Source organism: Geotrypetes seraphini, chromosome 4 (assembly GCF_902459505.1).
Source record: "Geotrypetes seraphini chromosome 4, aGeoSer1.1, whole genome shotgun sequence".
Classification (NCBI taxonomy): Eukaryota; Metazoa; Chordata; class Amphibia; order Gymnophiona; family Dermophiidae; genus Geotrypetes; species Geotrypetes seraphini.
Window position 1 is genome coordinate 180,482,161 of NC_047087.1, and position 24,115 is coordinate 180,506,275.

The 24,115-nt window shown below is 45.4% G+C and overlaps 1 protein-coding gene and 1 long non-coding RNA gene across 8 annotated transcripts in view; one reads left to right on the forward strand and one right to left on the reverse strand.

Moving 5' to 3' along the window:
- Positions 1-24,115, reverse strand: part of KIFC3 (kinesin family member C3) — a 184,542-nt gene that overhangs the window by 138,217 nt on the left and 22,210 nt on the right. For all 7 annotated transcript variants that reach the window (XM_033942231.1, XM_033942229.1, XM_033942230.1 and 4 more), the window contains one exon: positions 13,087-13,200. The gene's annotated coding sequence lies outside the window, so the exon portion shown is untranslated. The remainder of the gene's footprint in view (positions 1-13,086; positions 13,201-24,115) is intronic.
- LOC117359443 overlaps positions 1-24,115 on the forward strand; it is a 74,181-nt gene that overhangs the window by 49,787 nt on the left and 279 nt on the right. Inside the window, exons 4-5 of the long non-coding RNA XR_004539238.1 lie at positions 20,690-20,828; positions 21,285-21,469. This is a non-coding gene — a long non-coding RNA (uncharacterized LOC117359443). The remainder of the gene's footprint in view (positions 1-20,689; positions 20,829-21,284; positions 21,470-24,115) is intronic.

A 24,115-nucleotide genomic window follows, 5' to 3' on the forward strand; every position in this document is an offset into this window, starting at 1 on the left:
ATCACCATTTCCAATCAATGGAAGGCAAGGTGTATGGTGAGGAGAAATCTGCAAGCCCTTACACAACAACCTCCACGCTGAGCGCATCGCTGGTAAAAGTGGATGGGACTTCAGCTGAGGTAAGTCTGGTAACTGAGGAGCATGGAGAAGATAGCTAAAATGATATGGCTGGAAGGAAAAATGTTCAATCACAGGCATAGAAAAATCAGAAGTGTCACAGAACCAGTCATGGATGTGACGTAATTGACATGCTAGGTTAAACCGAGATACACATAGTAATCCCAGCCCCCCTTGGTCCACAGGAAGCCTCAACTTAGCCAAAGAAATCCTCGCTCTTCTACCCTGCCATAAATATTTAGAGAGATGGGAGCTATGAAGTGCGGTGTGAGATGTGGTTAACATGAGAGGGAGCATTTGTAGGACATATGTCCATTGAGGCACAACCATCATGTTATAAAGAGCTATTCGGCCTGACAGGGAAATAGGGAATGTCCGCCAGCCATGCAGTGTATTAGCAGTGCGATGAAGCAGGGGTGTTATATTTGCGGAATAGAGTCTATTCAAATTTTGGGGGATAATTACACCCAAATATGTCAACGAAGAAGTAGCCCACTGTAGTGGAAAGTCCCCCGGCCAAGTGTATCTCACCTCTGGTAAAGTGGGAAGTGCTAAAGATTTTTGCTTATTCAACTCCAAGCCAGAATAAATGTGAAACTCATCCAATAGTTCTAACGCTCTTGGTAATGAGCTGTGTGGAGTATCCAATGCCAATAAAAGGTCATCCGCAAAGGCCAGCACCCGTAATTGCGACGTGCCCTCAGGTAAACCCACAAGTATATCATCCTTTTGTATAGTGCGCAACAATGGGTCTAAATACAGCAGAAAAAGCAAGGGGGATAGTGGGCAGCCCTGTCTTGTCCCCCTACCAATGGCAAAGGGAGAAGATCTCACTCCATTAACCAGCACCGAGGCCGTCGGGCCATTGTAAAGTGCTTGTACAGAGGAGAGGAAGCCCGCGGGGATCCCGATATAGTTTAAGACCTGAAACAGATAGTGCCAGTTAACTTTATCAAAAGCTTTTGCTGCATCTAACCCGACAAGCAGTCCAGGGCGTTGTTCTAATTGTGCACGGGAAAGAGCTAAAAGTATGCGCCGGACATTAATGGTGGAATGCCTGTTGCGAACAAATCCCACTTGTTCAGGCACTATTATGGAGGGCAGAATAAGGGCCAATCTATCAGCTAGGACTCTAGCTAGTATCTTAACATCAACATTCAGTAGAGATATTGGTCGATAGGATTCTATGTCGTCTGGGGGTTTAGATGGTTTTGGAATCAAGGTAATCAGGGCGTCATTACTGTGACGGGGAAAAACCCCCTGTTCCTGTATAGCTATGTAATAATTCAAAAGAGAGTTACCTATACAGGGGGATAAGATCTTGTAAAACTCGGGGGAGTAGCCATCCGGGCCCGGTGCTGTACAAGATCGCAGCTTTTGGATTGCCAAGGTCACCTCCTGTACATGTAGCGGCCTGTCTAATCTGGATGTCTGGGCCACTGTCAGTCGAGGCAATCCCGCATCTGCCAAATAGTCCTGTACATCGGGACCCGTGTACAAGCCAGGGGATGCATAAAATGCCTCAAAATATTTCTGAAAACCCCCCGCAATATCCACTGACGAAGTCAAAAACTTCCCCGAGCTATCCTTTATCATGGGTATGTATCTGGACCCCTTCCAACTTTTTGTTATAGCCGCTAGCAATTTACCCGCCTTGTTACCATATTTATGAAATTGAAATTTACGGTAAAACAAAAGTTTCTTGGTGCGTTCGTGGATGAGGGAATTAAGCTCCACCAACGCCGCCCTATATGCCTCAGTATTAGCCTCAGAGGGATCGCGCAACAAGTCCTGTTTCAACAGTGTCACTTGTCGTTCCAGGTATATTATGCGGCGTGCTATTCTACGGGTTCTAGTAGTGACATAAGCAAGAATATCCCCGCGCAATACCGCTTTGGCCGCATCCCAAAATAAAGTTGGGTGGTCAACATGTTGGGCATTATGTGTACAGTAAGCCTCCCATTTTTCTTGTAAGAATTCCTGGAAATGAACATCTTTGTGTAAATAGGAGGGAAATCTCCATCCAGTTCCCGGACCCCGGTGACCTCCCAGTGCCACGTCAATCCAGATCATATTGTGATCCGATATCTCTAAAGGGCCTATCGTGGCCTCCGCGACCCTAGGAAACAAAGTCTCAGAGAGTAAGATGTAATCTAGTCTAGAAAAAGAACCGTGTGCTCTAGACTGGTGCGTATAATCCCGTTCGGTTGGATGTAATAGTCTCCAGGAGTCCACCAACCCCAAGGCTCTACATAAATAGGGAATGCCCTTCGTTTGTTTCACTCTGGCCATACTCGGCAACCCAGAGCGGTCCATAGTGGGATTATGTACTTGATTCAGGTCACCCACCAAAATCAGAGGGCAGCCCTGATCCCGTACACAAATATTCACCAGATTCTGAAAAAATGCATGTTGATAGCTATTTGGACCATATCCCACCAATAGTCGGAACGTCCCACCAGGTCCCTCCACCCGCACCAATAGATACCTACCCTGAGGGTCACGTCGCAATACCCGCACTGTACCCAAGAAGCCCCTGCGAATCAATATAGCCACCCCAGCTCTCCTCCCTGGTGCAGAAGCAAAGTGTAAATCTCCGACCCATCCTCTCTGAAGTTTCCGGTGTTCACTATCAGTAAGCCTAGTCTCCTGTAAGCAAGCTATATCTGCAGAGTGATGTTTCAATTGAGAAAGTATTTTAGTGCGTTTTACGGGAGACGTTATTCCTGAAACATTCCAGGAAAGAATACGTAAGTTACGATCACCCGTAAGGATCCCTATCCCTTCTATCAATAACACCACTTCTAATAGTACTAAGAGTCCCGGGACGCCCAGCCTCGCCCCGAGACCACACAATCCACTCCCAAGCAAACCACCCTCTCCGCTGGAAACCATGCAATAAAACAAAAAAGGCAGTAAACATACAAACATCCCCAAACCATACCGCTGCTGCCCCCAAGATATCCCCAACCCCCTCTACCCCATTTACTAATCCCAGAACCCCCATCTGGAGGAACTAGAGGCACAAAATGATCACCCCCCAGGGCCTCCCTGACCTTCAAGTATCTGTCTATCTAACATAATGTATGTAGAATATTGTCCCTGCAAACAGCAATGAACACAAAAGTCTTATGCAGACACCAACCCTACCCAGCCTGTGTCCAAACCCAGGTTAGTCCGCTCCCGGCTTCTTGGAGCCCAGTTGCTGCATGTAGACATCCGCCTCCTCTGGGGTCTGAAAAGTTTTCCAGACTCCATTGCAGTGAATCCTCAATGTAGCTGGGTAGTTGAATTGAAAACGCTGTTTCAAATCCGCCAGGCGTGCACATAAGGGGTAATAAGGTCGTCGCCGCTCCTGCAAAGCTATCGAGAAATCCTGGCTCAGTCGGACTGGCTGACCATCGTAATTCAGGTCATCCTTCTTGGCTCTGTACTGGCGCAGCAACTCAATTTTGTGTTGGAAGTTTAACAATTTTAATATCACAACACGCGGGCGTCTATCTAGGCCAGGTCGGGAGCCCAGCCGATGCGCCCGTTCTATACGTAAGGGCCCCAGTGATGGTCTCAAAGTGAATTCGTCCCGCAGCCAGGTCTCCAGTAATTCAGGTAAGGCTCTCTCCGGCAACGTCTCCGGAATGCCCATCAGACGCAGGTTAGAGCGACGAGATCTGTTCTCAAGATCATCAATCTTATCATTCTGGGCCCTAACCTGCGCCTGCAGCGTGCTAATATCTGTGTCCCGCGCCGTCGAGGAGTCTTCCAGGTCAGACACTCTGCCCTCCAGCTCCGCGGTACGAGCCGCCGCCGTAGCCAGCAAAGTCTCAATGTTAGCAATTTGGGAGGTGAGAGTCTCCATTTGGGGCCCCAGTACCTGTGAGAGCGCTGCCTTAATATCGCTCAAAGCCGATTCAGACAGGCTGGAGACCGCCGCCGCGGGACTCGCCGCCATCTTGGGCTCCACCGGTCGTGCACGTGGTCCGGTTTTTTTCGCCGATTTCTGCTTCTTTATTTCCTGGGATCGGGTAAGATAACGATCCATATAAAGAGGGATCGTACCCGGCGTTTCACGCTGCGATCGGGTCAGCAGGGTGTCAGCAATTTTGTACGATTCGGCAGGGCTGCCCCGGAGTGAACGAGGAGACGTCCTCACTCGTTCATATCATCACGTGTCTCTCGTTTGACCATGTTTATTGGGAGATGCACTGGCTGCCTCTAAATACACATATAAAAGTTCTTACCCTGAGCGGGTTAACACCTAACTGAGAACACTCCGTCTTACCTTGCATTTTTCTACAGTACCGTTTATCGGCTTGACTTTCTTTCCTGATGCCTCAATCCAAACGCAAGGGCCAGCTGCGGATGGACCCCCCTACGCCTAGGCAGGCGACGATGGAGCGTTTCTTCGCTAGCTCACCATCGGTTCTAGGAGTAGAGCTGCCTGCGTTTGCCTCAGAGGAAGGAGCCTCCGAGGCTTTAGAACTTGAACTATCTATTTCTCCTCCTGTTGCCTGCATGCCGCCACGACGGTGCTGGACCGAGAGGAATGAGCGACTGCTGAAGCCCAGATGTGTCTGACGTAGTGGGGGCTCTCATCCGGAACAGAAAACCGAAATTGCATCAGGTCAGGAAGCGGTTTCCCACTCCCCTGCGGCGACACTGGAAGCAATATGGGCTACACCCCAAAGACTAGAAAATGCTGTGAATAAATCGTCTGAGGAAATTTCATCTATTGTGAGTAAACTTGATAATTTAACAACATCTGTTCAAGATATGAAGACTGAAACCTTTTCTAAGTTTGAACAAGTGGACAAGGAGATAGAAACAATGCCTCCTCTAAACAGAGTCTTCTATTTACAAGCAAAAACAGAAATACCACGTGAAATAAATCAAGGGAATTTACCAGTATTGGATTTAAATAATATAACAGCAATTCTTGAAAACTATGAAGTTCAGATTGATTCTAGATGTACACTGTTGATATCTTTTGTTTTTGAACAGGATTTAAATGCTGTTATGAGAATTTTTTTTTCCTTTTTCTAAAATGTTATTTCATGGTGAAAAAGTATGGATATTTCCAGATGTTGTGAAGGTAACACAAGAACCAAGAAAATCCTTTCTTAGTATGAGACAAGATGTATAAAAGCATGGAGCTACTTTTATGTTAAGCTATCCCTGTAAATGCTTGATCAGTTATATGGTGCTAAAGTATGTTTTTTTTTTCTCCTGAGCAACTTTGCAGCTTTTTGGATTCTAAGAGTGTACTCCATAATGTATAGGGCATTGTTTACTTATAAGATGGTTATCATCGATTCACATTAAGTCTTTTTCCTTAGATACTCGACTGTTTAAGGATCTCATCTTTTTTTGATTCTCCACAATGGTCTAAGGAAGAGTAATAATATGAGCTTTAAATGGATTTCTTCTTTGAATGTATTTCTTTAACTCTGTTTTTTGTTAACAATTGGATGCTTGTGGATATATTTGAAAATGCATATAAATACATTTTTTTAAAAAAATGTTCTTATCCAAAGATCTTCCTGTGACTTTGCGACTCCTTGTGGCACCTAAAGGGTACCTAAGGGGCTCAGCGTGCCCCTTAGGGCATGCCCCTTTGGCCACGCCCTGCGGCCGCATGCTGGAGTTGCAGAGTTCTTTTCAGGAAGAGTAGACGGAACCCGATTACAACCCAGTCCATCTTCTCAGATGCCTGCCCGAAATCGGCGATGTTCCCAGGCAGAAAAAGCCAAAAGTTGAATGACTATGGCTACAGCTTCCTTCCAAAGGCAGGTGAAAATCCACCTTTCCACATTCTCCTTCCAATAACTCTCCCACCCTTAGACCACTCTTACTGTTTTTAACTGTTGTTTGTATTATTGTTCTCTTAAGTCCATGTTGTTTGCCTTGTTGTTTTAGGCTTCTTAAATCTACAACTGAGCATATAACCAGTCAATTAATGCTATCCCATGTATATTCTATTCCTACTAAGCATCTTGCCAATGATGTAGACCAGTGGTCTCAAACTCGCGGCCCGGGGGCACATGCAGCCAGCCAGGTACTATTTTGAGGCCCTCGGTATGTTTATCATAATCACAAAAGTAAAATAAAACAGTTTCTTGATCATATGTCTCTTTAGCTATAAATGACAATATTATTAAGACTTGGCCAAAAGGAAAAATTTATAAACTATGAAGAGTTTTACCTCATGCAAAATTGTCATTTCTTTAATAAGACATTAACTATTTTTTCTGCGGCCCTCCAAGTACCTACAAATCCAAAATGTGGCCCTGCAAAGGGTTTGAGTTTGAGACCACTGATGTAGACTATGATCTTGGTGTTGACACAGAGTGCTATTCTCATAAGTAATTCAGTATCCTATGATTGTAATGTTTTAGTTTTAAGAGACTTTTAATATGTATTAGACAATAGGTTGATAATGCTACACCTTTTCTACATTGCCAATTAAGGGTTGTCAGGGAGGTTTATAGTTAGAAGGGCTTTGGTCCTTTATCATTTCCTGGTTTTCCAAGATAGGCCCAAGACTTAGAGGCCTATTGCTTGCTGCCTTGTTGACCATATAAAGCCGATTCTTTCTATCTGCTGGTGTCCTACCACCAGGGTGACCCTTGCCCTGGTGGTGGGCACTTTGGCCCCTAGACCTCAGACCCACCAAGAGGGGATTGAGGAAGAGCCCTCTGTCCCCCAAGGGCTCTCTGTCCCTGTATTTCGTTTTCAACCTGCTTAAGTTTCATTTATTAAAGAAGCAGGCTGAGGCCCTGCAGGACAATAAAGCTTTGCTAGATGCTAAGATTTACGCTAAATTGTTGGCCTCCAGATTGCAGGAAGTTTTATCATCTTTAATTTCCGAGGATCAAACAGGATTTATGTATGGGCGACATTCTTCTAATAATATGCGTACTCTGTCTAATATTATATCTACATGTCAATCACTGCCTCATAAATTAACTGTTTTAGCCCTGGATGCTGAAAAGGCTTTTGACAGAGTGGAATGGCCTTTTTTATTTGCAACTCTCACAAAATTTGGCTTTTCCGTGCAATTTATTCAAATGATAAAAGTTCTATATTATGCTCCTAAAATCTGTATCAATGTCCACCTTTCCAACACTTTTACACCAACCAAGTTTCAGAAAAGAATATATAGCGGAAGTCCATTCTAAAGTACAGGAAAATTTGGCAACTGTAATGATGGACAAAATCAAAACAAAACTGCAAATGAGAAGGAATCACCTACAGATGTTGCAAGAAGGCCAAGGGGTTTGAGAAGAGATGTAGTGGATAAGAAAATTATATAGACAAAAGGATACACCAGAATAAAAGCCTGTACGAGTGGTCATGAGTTAGAACCTTAAAGGAAATACATTACATTAAAGGAAGTCAATGGGCTGGAAGTGGTTTATATCCATCCACAACCCTCAAATCCCAACACCACATCCCTACCTTCCCTGAAAACCACCAAACAATGGCATACCACACCCCTCCACTGCCTTGCATCAACTGGAGCTTTTTCTTACGGCTAGAAGGGGAAGGCAAGGTGCTCCTTCCCCATCACTCATCTGAATTCAAAATACTGCCATTCGACCTCTACAAATAGTCTTATTTTTACCATTTGATGCATATTTGGCCAAAATTGTGCATTAGTGCTCTCCTTCAGCATGAAGTACAGAAGTCTTAGAATTAGAAAACATAATTTTTTTTCATTTTTCTTAATTTCAGCAGGGAGGCCTGCCCAGTGCTGCCCTCAGAATAGCCAGTATGTCTACTATCATAACATAGGTATGTAAAACATGTTTTACAGGTACAGTGTTCTCCCTAGGGCCTTTTAGCCGGTCGCTCCACCCGGCTATTTAGATGACCGCCCAGCTGCCATCTATTGCGAATCCTGCCACTGCCGCAGTTGCTCAAGATTTATAAAAAAACCCAAACCAAAACCACCTCTCACCGACTTGGAGATTTAGCCCATAGCGAACTCATGCTTCGGGGCTTAAGGTGTGTGTGTCAGCTTCCCGTCTCTTCCCTCTGAAACCAGAAGTTGCGTCCCAGTGGCGGGAGGAAAAGAAAAGAGAAGGGAAGCCAGCACGCACACGTTTGAGCCCCGGAGCATGAGTTCGCTACGGGCTAAGGTCAGCAACTGAGGGAAGCTAAGGGAGACAGGTCAGCAACAGAGGAAAGTTAAAACTTGCCTTGCTGCTCTTCCTTGCTTCGGTCCTTTCTGGCTGCCGGGTCCTGCCTACTTTCTGTTTCTGCGAAGGCAGGACCCGGCAACAAGGAAGGCCCGAAGCAAGGAAGAGTAGCAAGTTGTAAGCTTCCCTCAGTCGCTGACCTATGGAAGATAGGTCAGCGATGGAGGGAAGCTTGCGACTCCGCTGATGGGAGGGATGGGAAGAGAAATGCTGCTGCTGCACCCAAGGGGGGGAGGGGAAGATAAATGCTGCTGCATCCAATTTTTTTGGGGGGAGGAGGAAGAGAAATGCTGCTGCAGCACCCAATTGGGGAGGGGAAGAAAGTGCTACTGCTGCACCCAATTGGCGAGAGGGGAGGGGAAGAGAAGTGCTACTGCTGCACCCAATTGTGGAGGGGGGAGGGGAAGATAAGTGCTGCTGCTGCAGCACCCAATTGGGGAGAGAGAGGGGAGAAGGAATACCAGGGAAAGGAGAGGAAAGAGATGCCAAGACCATGGGAGTAAAGGAAAGGAGCTACCAGACCATGGAGGGGGGGGGCAGAGATGTCAGGGGGAGGGGGAGAAGGCAGATGCCAGACCAGGTGAATGGAAGGAAGGAGAGAAAGGAAGGAGAATAGATACCAGATAATGGAGTGGGAGGGGGAGATGGAAGGAGAGGAGAGAGATGCCAGTGCATGGGGGAGGGAAGGGAAACTAAAGAGACATAAAATGCCCGACCAGAGGGAAAGAAAGGAGAGGAGGTGCCAGAGTATGAGGGAGAGGGAGAGATAGGAGGGATATGCCAGGGCATGGGGAGAGAGAAGGGAAGGAGATAGAGATGCCAGACCATGGGGTGGAGTGGGAAGAAAGGAAGGAAAGGAGAAGAGAGAGATGCCAGAGCATAGGGGAGGGGGTGAAGCTGAAATGAATCATGTGCAAAGGAGAGAAATGGCACAGGATATACAGTTTATTGAAGGGACATAGAAAGAGGGAAGATGCCATATGGAACAGAGAGAGGGCGGACACTGGATGGAAAGGGCAGAGAGGGTGGACATCGGATGCAAGGGGCAGAGAGGGTGGACAGTAGATGGAAGGGGTAGAGAAAGAGAGAGAGAGATGGCAGAGGCTGGGTGGAAGGGGCAAAGAGGGAGGACAGATGTTGCATGGAAGGGAGCGAGGACAAATGCTGAATAGAAAGAAGAGAGCGAAGAGATGATTAAAGCAGAAATGACAAAAGGTAGAAAAAAATCAAGTAGTATTGTAACTGTATTGATTAAAGTTTATAAATAGAATATGGAAATAAGGCAATTTTTAGGGGACTAAACCCCTTTCTCATGTCAGAACAGGATACCATAACAGCAGTATACTGTAATGTAGGGATGCCCAAATGGTTGATCATGATCGACCAGTAGATCGCAAAGGCAATGTGAGTTGATCTCATTGCCTTTGCGATCTTTTTCTTCCTGCCTCCCCAAGACAGGCCAGGCGCGAATAAGCGCCGGACTCACAAGACTTCACCTCTGACATCAATTTTGACGTCGGAGAGGAAGTTCTGGGCCAGCCAATCGCTGCCTTGCTGGCCTGGAACTTCCTCTCGGACGTTAGAATTGGGCAAATGTCAAATTATTCCCTTCTATAATTGAATATGAAGGATGCTGATAATTCAACTCGACCTCTCTGCCGCATTCGACCTGGTCGACCACACCATACTTCTTCAGATATTAGAAGCAATAGGGATCTCAGGCGAAGTATACAACTGGTTTCAAGGATTCCTTAAAACAAGAACATACAGAGTAAAAACAAAGGATCTTATATCGGAGCCTTGGACTAACCCCTGCGGAGTACCCCAAGGTTCCCCATTGTCACCCATGCTCTTCAATCTTTACATTTCCTCCCTCGGTACCCTGTTAGACAAACTCAAAGTAACTTCATTCAGCTATGCAGACGATATCACCATACTCCTCCCCTTTGACACACAAGACCCCACCAAATCAGGCACCCTGGAAAAAACTCTAGAAGCAGTGGAAAAATGGATGACAGAACATAAACTGAAGCTCAACCCAGATAAAACTAAATTTCTACTGCTTGAAAAGGACAAAACCCCTTCTATAACTGAGCTAGAAATAAAAAACACCAAATATCCCCTACAACCCACTCTCAAACTCCTTGGAGTAACAGTAGACAGAGGTTGCACTCTTCAGGTGCAAATCAACAAAATCACACAAAAAGCTTTCTTCACCATGCGCAACCTTCGCAAAATCAGAAAATTCTTTGAAAAAGAACAATTCAGACTCATAGTTCAATACCTAGTCCTAAGTCTATTGGATTACTGCAATATCCTCTACCTTTCTTGTCCTACCTACCTAATAAAACAACTACAGACCGTGCAGAACACTGCCCTCAGAATGATCTATTCCCTTGGAAAATTTGACCACATCACCAACGCCTTCTTAGACTCACACTGGCTTCCAATACAAGCCCGCATCCAATTCAAACTATACTGTATTTTATTCAAAACCTTAAACGGAACGGCACCCACCCACCTAAACAACCGTCTAAACAGGAACCTCTCAACCAGACAGAGGAGAACCCAATCCCCTTTCTCCTTCCCCCCTTTTAAAGGAACTAAACGCAAAAAGATGTATGACAACTTACTTGCAACACATGCAGCTAAATTGGACCCCTCCATCACCAACCTACTGACAGCATCAACTGACCTCAAGGCTTTCCGCAAAGAAATCAAGACCCTACTATTCAAGAAATTCACCCAAACGTCCTAATCCCTTCCTTTTCCCCTCTCTCCCCCTCTTAGAACCTACTCATCAAAATTGCTTTAGACCTTACGCCTTAATTGTAATTTGTATTTCTCTTCCTGGAAATGTCCAGTTATTGTTCTGATGTAATCCGCTTAGAACTGAAAGGTACAGGCGGAATATAAGCCAGTAATGTAATGTTATGTAATGGATACTTCTTAAATTTAGTAAAAATATTCTGGCTTAAACCTTAAAAAAGGAGCATCGGAAAATAATAATAATTATAATAATTAACTAATAAAAATAGTACAAATTTAGGGCTCCTTTTACTAAGCTGCGATAGCGGTTTTAGCGTGTGCTTAGCATGTGCAGAATTGCCACACACGCTAGACGCCAACGCCAGCATTGAGCTGGCGTTAGTTTTCCCGCATAGTGCGGGGGTTTGCACGCGCTAAAAACACTAGTGCATCTTAGTAAAAGAGGGGGTTCATTTCCCCACCACAAATTTCCCCAACCTGCCCCACCTGGCTACTTTTTCATGCAACCCGGCTGGAAAAAATTTCTGGGGAGAACACTGAGGTATGTAAATCTGAAAGTTTGCTCTAAGAATATATTTATGCTATATACAATCCAGATATGAGAGAATTCTATTTTAATAAACAATTAGGGGGCTGATTCTATAAAGGACGCCTAAAGTTAGGCACCTCTTGGGCACCTATCTTGCGCCCCTTTAACAAAACTGCGCTTGCATTTTTAGCACAGTAACGGCTCCGATGCTCATAGAATTTCTATGAGTGTTGGAGCTGTTACTGCCTTGAGCAGCACTAAAACCGCTAGCGCGGTTTTATAAAAGGTGGGTTAATTGCAAAATACTCTTAACAGCATCAATAACTAGTTAAAAAAATAATAATTTTATTGGGCGATAGGCCCCTATCCGATTCTATAAAAGATAGGCGCCTATTGTATGACTCTTTGCGGTGCCTATCACCTGAGTGGTTATTTCTATGGGTAAAGCATAAATTAAACGCTGCTAAGTGTGATTCTCCAAAAATTTAGACACCTGAAATGTAGGCCTTTAAAACCCTCACCTACATTTCAGGCTATGTTTTTTCATAAGCGCCGCTACCACAACTCTATAAATGGCACCTAAAGGTGCTTAAAAAGGTGTTGTTTAAATACACTAGTGAGTTCTAGGTGTATAGCTGAGGATGGCAATCAGTTCATGGGAACTTTTTTGGGCAAGAAATCAAAAGTTCACCAGGGCTTGTCAAGCATAAAGCACCCTAGGGTGCGTTGCAAGGTCACCCACAAACATCATATAAAAACATCCTCTAGCTCAAAAAATCTTTTTTTATATGTATATATTATGTAAAAAAAAAGTTCAGAAGTGCAAAAATTAATGATAATAAAGTGCTGAAAGTGTCAAGTACAAAATCACATTGTTCCAGAATTCAAAAAGCACACTAAAGTGCAAAAATCACTAATTGAGCCTCGTGAAAGCAGGAAATCACATTCATCTAATTAACTTTAAATGCCATCTACAAGGACTTATCTCCGAGACCGTCAACATCCATCTGATAAGAAGGTCTGTTATCCGGGAGTGCCAACTTATCACCCTACAGAGTTCCTTTTCCTTCACCAGGGGCAAACTCAGGGATGTCTCCCACCGAAGGTTGAATCAAATGCCATTTTTCTAGGCGCCTGTCGATTTAAATACCGTTTATACAATGAGTCCCTAAAAGCCTATAAATAATTCCATTCATTATAAAATTGTCAGTACAGACTCTTTGTAGACCCAAACCCAACAACATGGATCCTTGTTTTATGTTTTATTAAAACTTGTTATACCACCTGTTCATACGACAGGTCCAAGAGGTTTACAATACATATTATACATTCATCCATATAACCTACAATATAACCTAAAATAACCCTGAATGTCCTCTAAGCATTACAATCTCATGATTCACATTGCAAAATCCATTCTCCTCGTTAAAATCAGGGTGTTACACAGAATAGTGTAAATCACATTTTGAATACCTTTTCTTCTCAATTTGACCTCAACGTCAAGCAGCCAGAGATAACGTTCAGCCTTAAATTATATGCTGATGGCAGCACAGTAAATTATTGATGGATTGGAGTGAACAGTTTTTCCTAAAAAAAAAAAAAGAGAGAGAGTATATTATTCCTTTTTTTATACTGTAGATATCCTTTTTAAGACGAGCAACTATGGAAGGAATTTATGCATTTAAAAAAAAGATTTTAAAATTCTGAAGAAAAAAAATCAAAAAAATCAGTAAACAACATTTCATAATATTAATGAGTTCTGGATAAATTTATCAAAACAGTATAGAAAGGTTGATTCCTAAGTCATGGCAACTTTTTTGTTCTCTCGAAAATGTAATACAGTAAAACCTTGGTTTGCGAGCATAATCGTTCTAGAAGCATGCTTGTAATCCATAGTACTCATATATCAAAGCGAATTTCCCCATAGAAAATAATGGAAACTCAGACGATTTGTTCCACAGCCCAAAAACTTTAATACAAAACACTATGGGGCTCATAATAATAATAATAATTAAAAAAAAGTCTACAAAGTGGCCTAAATGGGTACTTAGACAATCAAAAAGTCTGATCGTACAAGTACCCATAACCAAAGCTGGTTTTAGACGTATCTAAAACCAGCTTAGGCTTTTCCCCTGCCTCTAAATGCATAGAGTGAAAAGAGGCGTTTTTAGAGGAGGGGAAAGGGCGGGAGGTGGGCTGACCTAGACATAGTCGTACAGCAGGTATAACCAAAACATTTGACAGGTTGCCTAGTTGGCACTTATACATTTTGACTTAGACCAACTCAAAACAGGTATAAGTGCCGAAAAAGGGGCCACTGAGCTGATCGCGGCTGCCTTGATGAGCTCAGCGGCCCCGGCAATCTGCCTACCCTCCACCGCAACCATCGCGGCAGGAAAGATAGCCAATATCTCCTGCCGTGATCAACCCCCCCAATTGGATTGGGCAGGAGGGAGCTCAGGCCTTCCTTCCTGTCAACTCCCCACCCCTTCCGACATGATCAGGGCAGGAGGGATCCAAGCCTCCTGCCCCGGCGAGCCGCGACCCCCCCCCCCTGACAACATTGGGCAGTTGGGAGTCCAAGCCCTCCTGCCACAGTGAGCCATGACTCCCCCCCGACAACATTGGGGCAGGAGGGAAACCAAGCCCTCCTGCCCTGGCGAGCCACAACTCCCACAACAACATTGGGACAGGATGAAGCCCAAGCCCTCCTGCTCCGATGAAACCCCCTACCGCCCACCCCCCTTTTATATTCGGGCAGGAGGGATCCCAGGCCCTCCTGCCCTCATCGCTGGCCCCCCGAATCCCTGCTCGTTCCCCCTACAGTTCATGGACCACCCCTCTGATGACTCCCCCTCGACACCCCCCCGGTTCCTTAAGAAAGTTGGCCTGACGGATGGGTTCCAAGCCTGTCTGGCCGGCAGGACTGCCATCCTCAGAATGGCAGGCCTTAGGGCCTGATTGGCCCAGGTGCCTCAAGCTACACAGTTGGGGTCTGAGGCACCTGGGCTAGGTTGGCCTCCTTTAGAAAGTTGTTTTTTTTGGAGAATGGACATTTTCCCTGCTTCTACTTTCAGCGTTTAGGGCCTAAGCCAAAAGGGGACTTAGATTTTTTTTTTAAATTATGCCCTTCCACACGTACTTGTATTGCATGACCTTGCTCATTTAGAACAATCACTATAATCCTGCAGTGTTAGAGAGAGAAGAACCATCGGCTCAGTTGTGATGATGTGATGGATGTAGACTGTATGAGTACTCGTATTGTAAGACTTTGCTTGTTTAGAACACTCACTACACTCTTGAAGTGTCAAAGAGAGAACCACCATCGGCTCAATTGTGATATGTGTATACTGTATGTACTTGTACTGCAAGACATTGCTTGTATAGCAAGTTAAAATTTAATAAAATGTTTTCCTTGTCTTGCAAAATACTTGCAAACCAAGTTACTTTCAATCTAAGGTTTTACGGTATATAGGTTTGAAAATGTGTGGCATGTACTTCTTAATGTTGTCCCCAAATAAGAGATGAGTGCAGCAACCTCTGCTAGGGGAGAAGCCAAAAGCATGACATTTGAAATCATCATTTTATTAGCAAGCAAGTAATAAATATTAGCAATTTCACTAAACCAAGAACACAATCACCTTGAGAGTGAATATATTTAACTGTCAACATCCTTCAAAGCATTGTCACGAAGGATGATGGTGCTGTGCAACAGTTCAGGACATTTCTCCCATACTGTGTGATGCAGGTGCTACTGCAGTAAACAAGGAGAAACCCAGAAGTTCCACAGTAAAAAAAACATGGTGAAGCCAAAATCAAAGAGAGTACGGTGGAAAAGATGTTTCTGATACACTAGTTTATTCGATCAATAAAATGTAGCAAAGATACATCCAAAAATCAGAATCCACATATGAATGGTGACTGCCTAAGTTGTGCGACATAGCCAGTCACGGCCATTATTCAGCGACTAGTAAGCTAAGTTAGTAGCCAGATAGATCTGCCTAAAGCACAAGTCTATCTTTGGCCGCTAGGACTTAGCCGGCCAGCTGCTGAATATTGGCATAGCTGGATATGTCTTAGCAGGCCAAATCCAAATCGGAAATTCAATACTGGTCCACAGACACAGCAGTGGCATTGAATTTCTGATTTTGCTGCAGACCATGGCTATCTCCCATGCTCTGAATATTAGGCGGTAAGACTATAAAGAGTAAGTTATGCGTCACTCTTCATCAATTCTGGCTTTTTAAAAAATTTGCTCCAGGTTCAGGGTCCAAAAACCAGTGTTGCCAAGGCCTTGTGAGACAATGCTACAAGAAATGAAAATGCAACACTGAAAAATGGGAAGGGAAATGAACTTCTAATGAAAGAAAGCTAAGTTAAATTATTTGTTATGGAAATACTAATGGAAAACAGAAAGTAAATCAACATAAAAAAACATAAAAATATATAAAAATATACAATATGAAAGGAACCAGATGAGATAATAGGAATGGTGAAAAATCCCACCACCTGTATCTGAGCGATAGGAGTGGAAATCTGAATTCCCAAGAAGTACTCTCTGTGTTGAATTTATTTACCTATTGAAAATGAGTAAAGATTAAAAGAGACAATATATCCAGCATTTTTGTGTTTTAGTTGCTCTTTTAGAACTGGAAACAACAGTGATAATTTTAAACCACTGTCACTGATGTAAAGCTCTCCAACACACCATCACTCCTTAACATAGGCAGCCCTAAAAACCTAGGGACTGTACCCAGTTAGTTAGCACCTACAGCACTGAAAACTCTTACACCACACTATCAGATTTAGTAGTCAACAAAAGAATCATCTTCATTATCTTTAATCATTCTAGGCCAGGGGACATACATAACATAGTAACATAGTAGATGACGGCAGATAAAGACCCGAATGGTCCATCCAGTCTGCCCAACCTGATTCAATTAAAAAAAAAAAAAAATTAATTGTTTCTTCTTAGCTATTTCTGGGCATGAATCCAAAGCTCTATCTGGTACTGTGTTTGGGTTCCAACTTCTGAAGTCTCCGTCAAAGCTCACTCTAGCCCATCTATACCCTCCCAGCCATTGAAGCTCTCCCCAGCCCATCCTCAACCAAAAGGCCATATACAGACACAGACAGTGCAAGTCTGCCCATTACTGGCCTTAGTTCTTCAATACTTACCCAGAAATCTATTTTGGTCTGTTACTGGTATTATAATCAGCAAGGCTAATACTTTGGGGAAGGATCCATCTCAACTCATAATTGGGTGGGCCCAGCCTCTCCATGAAATCAACTTGATCACTCTTGATACCATAGGTAAGGCAGCCCCATCCAGCCTTGTAAGCTGTGATTGATTCAACCTCTTTCACTCCAGCCTATTACTGAGCATGTAGACCCCACCACCATCATAGGAACCTCATTCACCTCAATGATCCATGCTGTACTTGTGCTTGGGTGTTCTGCCTCAGCCATACTTCATCAGAAATAGAAAAGATTTTATTAAGAGATTTAACAGGAAGTAAAATATTGCTACATACATGAAGGAGAACTGGATGCTCCTCCTTGTATATGCCTGTGAAGGGTCTACTCTGGTTCTGTCAGTTTACAGTTTTCCTGGGTCAGTCCGGGACTTCTCTGGTCATCCGGCTTCTTCCAATTACTTCCTATCACTCAACTCTTTCTGGTCACTTTTGACTCCTTCCAGTCACTTCTGGCTCCTTCTGGTCACTTCCGGCTCCTACCAATCACTCTGGTCACCACCGGAGGGAGGTCCTTTTCTTTCACTCACTTTTTTGCTTTTAATTTTATTTTCTGTCCGTATTATTTTCTAATAGTGCATTCCAGAACATTTCAGTGTGCTATTGACAATGCATACTGAAAGCTGGTTATCAGTCTCACATCCTGCTTACCAAACCTCTGAATTAAACTTTTCACATAGCTCTTCTATCCCTGATCTTGGCCACTTAAACTCAGATCCCACAATTCAAAGAGAGCAGAATCAATCTCGACCCAAGTCTGTTAGTGTTATACGTCAAAATGACTTCTCAGGAAATTAAACAAGTCATAGTTTAGAAGGTGATATTCTGGGTTAGGAACTAGTTTGAAAACAGGAAACAAAGAATGGAACTAAATCATCAGAGGTGCACAATGGACTATCCTGTGTAAGTGTTCTGAGACCAGTTCTTTTTAGCATATTTATGAAGAATTTGGGTAGGGAATAGCAAGGTAGTGTTCAGATTTCCAAATTATACAAAATATTCAAAGTAGTTAAGCAAAAGCAGACTATGAGGGACTGTATATGAACTTTGCCAGACTAAGAAAAAAGACAAAGACACGCTGAACTTTTCGGAATATTCAGGGACCTGGAACTTTAGAATCCCGCTTTGGGTTCCCTGAGGCAGAGAACGAAACATAGTCCATGTAAGGACCCTATAAATTATGAGACAACATCTTTAAGATAAGTTTATTAGATTTAAATTAAAAAAAAAAAAAAATTTCAGTTTTTGAATTTTGTGACTCCAAAACTCTTCCAAAACCTCCAGTCTACCATCCCAATAGACCTTATGGCTGCAGGTGTCACCAATATGGCAGTACAGTGGGTTTTTGGAGGGCTTTGGCGGGCTCAAACTTTCCACCACAAGTGTACTAGTTAGGGTGGCATATGGGCCTAGGCCCCCTTCTCTGCAATCCACTCTAAACAGCTTTTAAGAATCACACATGGGCATCCTATATAGAATAGAGTCTGTCCTCATGGCAAGACACCTAAGCCCCCTCCGCATCCCCTTTACTATGCAACTGGCTGTCTATATTTTGCACTGTTGTTATACTGCATGCATAGGCTGGCATCTTAGGGTTTTGTTTGTGTATATTAGGACTTTTAGTCTGTGGTTTTGCATTTGCATAGGGTTTATCTGTATTTTACACATGTGACCAAGGCCAGGTGTTCTGGTAGGAATAAATGTCATGAAGTGTTATTGGTAGGGTTGCCAGATTTTACGATTGTAAAATCTGGACACCCTAGACCAGTCCCCAGGCCCACCCATCTCCACCCAGTCCTGCCATAGCTCTGCCCTCGATGTCAGATTTGTTCAGGCAGGAGGCAATCTGTGCATACGAGTGAGAGGAGGCTTTTCAAAACCCGAACAAAGTGCCAGGTTTTGAAAAGCCATCCGGACCTCCGGACATGTCCTCAAAAGGAGGACATGTCCGGGGAAATCTGTTCATCTGGTAACCCTAGTTATTGGTGTCACTAGTCTTATAGCACGTTTTATTAACGGGTGCTAGAATATATGTGTGTGTGTCTATCTTTATTTCTTTCTCTCTCTCTCCTTAGCCGCTTTCTTTGTCTTTCTTTTTCCTTGGCTGTCCATCACCACCCCTTGCCTGCTCCCCATGTCCATTCTCTCTTCCTTTTACCTCCCCTGTGTCCACCACCACCCCTTCACTGCTCTCCTTATGCAGCAGCAGCCCTTCTCCCTTTGTTTTACCTCCCCCCTGTCCATCAGCACCTCTTTCCTTCTCCCCCTGTCCAGCAGTAGGCGTCCCTTCCTTTTTCTCCCCCCTCCTCCTTCTTATCCCTATGATACACTTACCTTGCTCTGCCCCTGATCAGAGGTTCCCGACAGCCGCCCAGTTGCACCATTGGAAAAGTTCCCTCTGCCGCATCCCGCGCCCCTCCTGACGCGACTCCCGCTGTCTTTCTTTCTGTCTCTGTCCCTGGCCCCCTTTGTCTGTCTGTCTTTCTGTGTATTTCCCTGCCCCTGTGTCTTTCTTCTTTTCTTTCTGTCTCCCTTCCTCCCTCCGTCTGTCCAAAGCAGCATTCCCTCCCCCTCCATTTCCCTCCCCCCACACCAGTTCCCTGTGCCTTTCTTCTTTTCTTTCTGTCTCCCTTCCTCCCTGTCTGTCTGTCCAAAGCAGCATTCCCTCCCCCCACACCAGTTCCCTGTGCATCTGCCCCTGTGTCTTTCTTCTTTTCTTTCTGTCTCCCTTCCTCCCTCTGTCTGTCTGTCCAAAACAGCATTCTCTCCCCCTCCATTTCCCTTCCCCCACACCAGTTCCCTGTGCAGCAGCATTAGCGTTTCCTCTATCCCCATTTCCCTTCCCGCGGTCCCGACTACAAACCTGGTGATTCCAGCAGGGTGTGCAGCAGTCTCCACACGCTGCTTCGGGTCCTTCTACTGCCCTGATTTACTCTGGCACGTCCCTGATGACATCATCAGAGACACGGCAGAGAAAATCAGGGCAGTAGAAGGGCCCGAAGCAGCGTGTGAAGACTGCTGCACACGCTGCTTGAATCGCCAGGTTTGTAGTCGGGCCCGCGGGAAGGGAAGGGGGAGGCGGCAAAGGACTCGGGTCCCAGGCAGTGGAAAGTTGCTGGGCTCCTCGGTGGGGGCGCTGAGCGGCCGCAATCCCTCTCCTCCGAGACAAACCCCCCCGCTGGAGGAACGGAGATCGGCAGCTGGCTGCGGTCCCGTCTTGTGAAGGCGATTGGCGGCTGGTGATGTATAAGCGCACATGCGCACTCCTGCGGGCACAGATCTACTGATCACGGAAGCACGCAAATAGGAGTGCGCATGCGCGGCTAGCGTTTTATTATATAGGATGGCCCCAAGTAGGAAGATATTTGTCAGAAGTTTGTCTTGGTTTTGGAAGGCCCTGAGCTTAGGGCCACATCTTGAGGGCCTCTGTGCATGTGTGGCTGTCAATGTGATGACATCACATACATGTGCGCATGTGTGTGATATCATCGTGTCGATGTCCACACATATGCAAAGGCCTTCTAGACACAGACCAGAGCTTGTGGAAGGAGACAAGAGGTTTGTGTGTGGAATGGGGCTAGGGCCAGGGGCGGAACAGAGCTGCACTGGGGGCAGAACAGGGTGGGGCCATGTGTCCTCTGTTTTTAAAAAAAAGAAAATCTGGTAAGGCTACATTAATACCCAGTGCAATGCACAGCTCCCTCCAAACCAAGGAAGCTTTAAAACAGGAGCAGCTTTTGAAAAGCACAGCTGTAAAGATTTTTTGCTCTTACTTGCACTACAAGGCACAACTCTCTCCCTGTGTCTCATCCCACATGCAGCTTTATTTCTTACAGAATCCAGTGCTGAGAAGTGTACATCCAGCAACAGAGTGCATCTGCAGGATAATTTGGGATTTCAGGATTCTAAGGAAAGGACCATGCAGAAGCATGATGGAGAAGGATGCTCCCTGTGCAACAGGTAAGAAAAAAGGGAAGGTGTAGAAGCAAAACTAGCAAAATTTAAGAGCTAAGGGCAGTTGGAGATGCAGACAAAATGGAGATCGTGCACTTGCCAACTTCCCTCTTCATGCTCCTAGTCTCCACCCTTGACACCGCCTCAGACTTAAGCTTATTCATAACTACAGCTACCCATCACCCCTTATACCCTCAGCTACCTCCCATTTTAACCTGCTTAGACCTTCTTTCTTTCCTACTTGCCTCCCTTCCCCCGCCCCCTCTACCCCAAAGCCCTATTCCTAGCTAAGTGCCAGGCCACTGCCCGTTTGTATTTCTGACTTTCCTATGTGACAAGGTCAGTTTCTTTCCTTCTAGTGTGGTCTTGGCTCTGAGATGTCACAGTTTAGAAGGAAATAGGCGTATTGCATAGAATGAACTTGAAGCCACTCCCCTTTACTATTATTACATCACCTGGTAGGTAATGTCACAGTTATATATGAGAATCCTGAGACAACTGGCATTTCCATTTCTTGGGAGGACTGAACGCACAGCAGAAATGCTTCGCAGGAGTGAGCGTATCAGAGCGAGGTCCAGGAATGCCAACAGCAGCAGCAGCACCACCACCACCAGCATCTGCAGCAGTATCAGTACCGGTAGCATAAGGTATGGTACTACTTTATTTTCCTTTAGTTTGAGGGATTAATTTTTTTTTCTTACTATTTTCTGGAAGTAGGGTTACCAAGTGGCTCCCCATTTCAGGGCAGGTTAATCCAGTCCTAATTTTAACCAATAGTCTGCATGGACCTATAGTTCTACTATCCCTATAGATATAACTCAAAGAAACAGGCCATACAGGAAAACCAGGAGGGGATTAGCCTATCCTGGACACAAGAAGCCAGTTGACACTTTTTACATGCCTTTCTAACACTGTTACCTCCAAGCCAATGGAGGGCGATGCTTCAATATAGTGTCTTCTATCACTATGGACAGGCAGGTTTCCTGGAGTCCTGCAGAGCTTGCCCATCTCTCACTATTGAAAATGTGATAGTGAAACAATGCTCTCTATTGACAGGATTGTAGATCAAGGACTCCTGCTCAGCTTAAAGTGAACAGTGATATCTAATACAAAAGCAAACTTACTGTGTTAGAATTATAGAAGTTAAATAAATACAACTTACCTATCAGTAGTTTGGTCACTCTGTTTCTGTATTATTAAACCCTAGAATGGGAAAATAATGGAAGGGCGGCAACTAAATACTGTAACTCTCCCAAAAGTACAGTCCACCAGACCAATCTAAACTCAGACTCCAAATTAGAGTTGCGCGGGGACAGAAATCCCACCCGTCCCCGACAAAGTCCCACCCGTCCCCACCCGTCCCAGGGAGGAATCCCACCCGTCCCCGGGAGGAATCCCTCCGTCCCCACCCGTCCCCGCGAGGAATCCCCTCTGTCCCCGAACATCCCCGTGAGGAATCCCCTCCGTCCACGCCCGTCCCTATAAACTTCAAAAATAGTTATTTCATTTAATTATGCTACTGAATTAAAGGCTCTGGTAGAAACCCATTTACAAATAAGCAAAAAGACTTTATTAATTTGGAAATATTAATTGGGAAGAATACACACTTTGTAAACGGGTTTCTACCAGAGCCTCTTTTGTTTATAAATTTTTATCAACACAACTAATATACTACTTTATCCTGAAGCAAAAAAAAAAAGAAATAGAATTCTTTTCCTACCTTTGTTGCCTGGTTTCTGCTTTCCTCATGTTCTCATTCAGTTCCTTCCATCCACTCTGTCTATCTTCCTTCTGCGTCTTCCATTTGCTTTCTCCCCCCTTCCAAATTGGTCTGGCACCCATCTTCTTCCCTCCGCTCCCTCCATAGTCTGGCATCTCTGTCTTCTTCCCTGCTAGCGTCTTCTCCCCACTCTCTCTTCCCCATTTCCTTTCAGCGTCCTTCTCCCCCCCATCTTCCCCATGTCCTGTCAGCATCCTTCTCCCCCCTCTGTCTTCCCCATGTCCTTTCAGTGTCCTTCTCCACCCTCTGTCTTCCCCATGTCCTTTCAGTATCCTTCTCCCCCTTCTGTCTTCCACAAATGCTTTCAGTGTCCTACCCCCCCCCGTCTTCCCCATGGCCTTTCAGCGTCCTTCTCCACCCCTTTGTCTTCCCCAGTGCTTTCAGCGTCCTTCTCTCCCCTCTGTCTTCCCCATGTCCTTTCAGTGTCCTTCTCCCCCCTCTGTCTTCCCCATGTCCTTTCAGTGTCCTTCTCCACCCTCTGTCTTCCCCATGTCCTTTCAGTGTCCTTCTCCCCCTTCTGTCTTCCACAAATGCTTTCAGTGTCCTACCCCCCCTCCGTCTTCCCCATGGCATTTCAGCATCCTTCTCCACCCCTTTGTCTTCCCCAGTGCTTTCAGCGTCCTTCTCCCCCCTCCTTCTCTCCCGCCCCGGGTGCAGCACAGCCGGCCAGGTCCCCTTACTTTTGTGGCGCTTCCCCGACCGACCGACCGACCGACAACAGCCCCGGTCTGACAAACCTCCCTGCCCTTAACCGCGAATCTAAATTTCCTTCTTACAGCTGCGGTAAGAAGGTAATTTAGATTCGCGGTTAAGGGCAGGGAGGTTTGTCGGACCGGGGCTGTTGTCGGTCGGTCGGGGAAGCCAGAAAAGTAAGGGGACCTGGCCAGCTGTGCTGCACCGGGGCGAACCGCCCCCCTCCCTTGGTAGCCACTCGAGCCGCGAGGCTACTCTCCTTCTCCTTACCTGCCCTGCCTGCAGCACAGAGCCGAACGGAAGTCTTCCCGACGTCAGCGCTGACGTTGGAGAGAGGGAGGGCTTTGTTTAAGCCCTCCCTCCCCTCCGACGTTAGCGCTGACGTCGGGAAGACTTCCGTTCGGCTCTGTGCTGCAAGCAGAGCAGGTAGGGAGAAAAGCCGCGCGACTTAGTACATCCAGCCCCGCAGGAACCCCGCGACCCTCGGAGGCGTCCCCACGGGATCCCCGCGACCCTAGGGGGCGTCCCCACGGGATCCCCGTGACCCGAAGGGGGAACCCACAGGATGCCCGCGGGTCCCGCGGGATTCCCGTCGTCCCCGTTCAGCTCTCTACTCCAAATGAGAACCCCAATCACACTAATCCTACTACTACTACTGCTGTAGTAAAAATGACCTTAGTGTGCAGGAGAGATTTGCATAAGGGTGCATGAAGGTCACTTTGTACCACTTTATACTCCATTTTGCGGTGACTGAAGGGCGGCGACTAAATACTGTAACTCTCTCAAAAGTACAGTCCACCAGACCAACCTAAACTCAGAC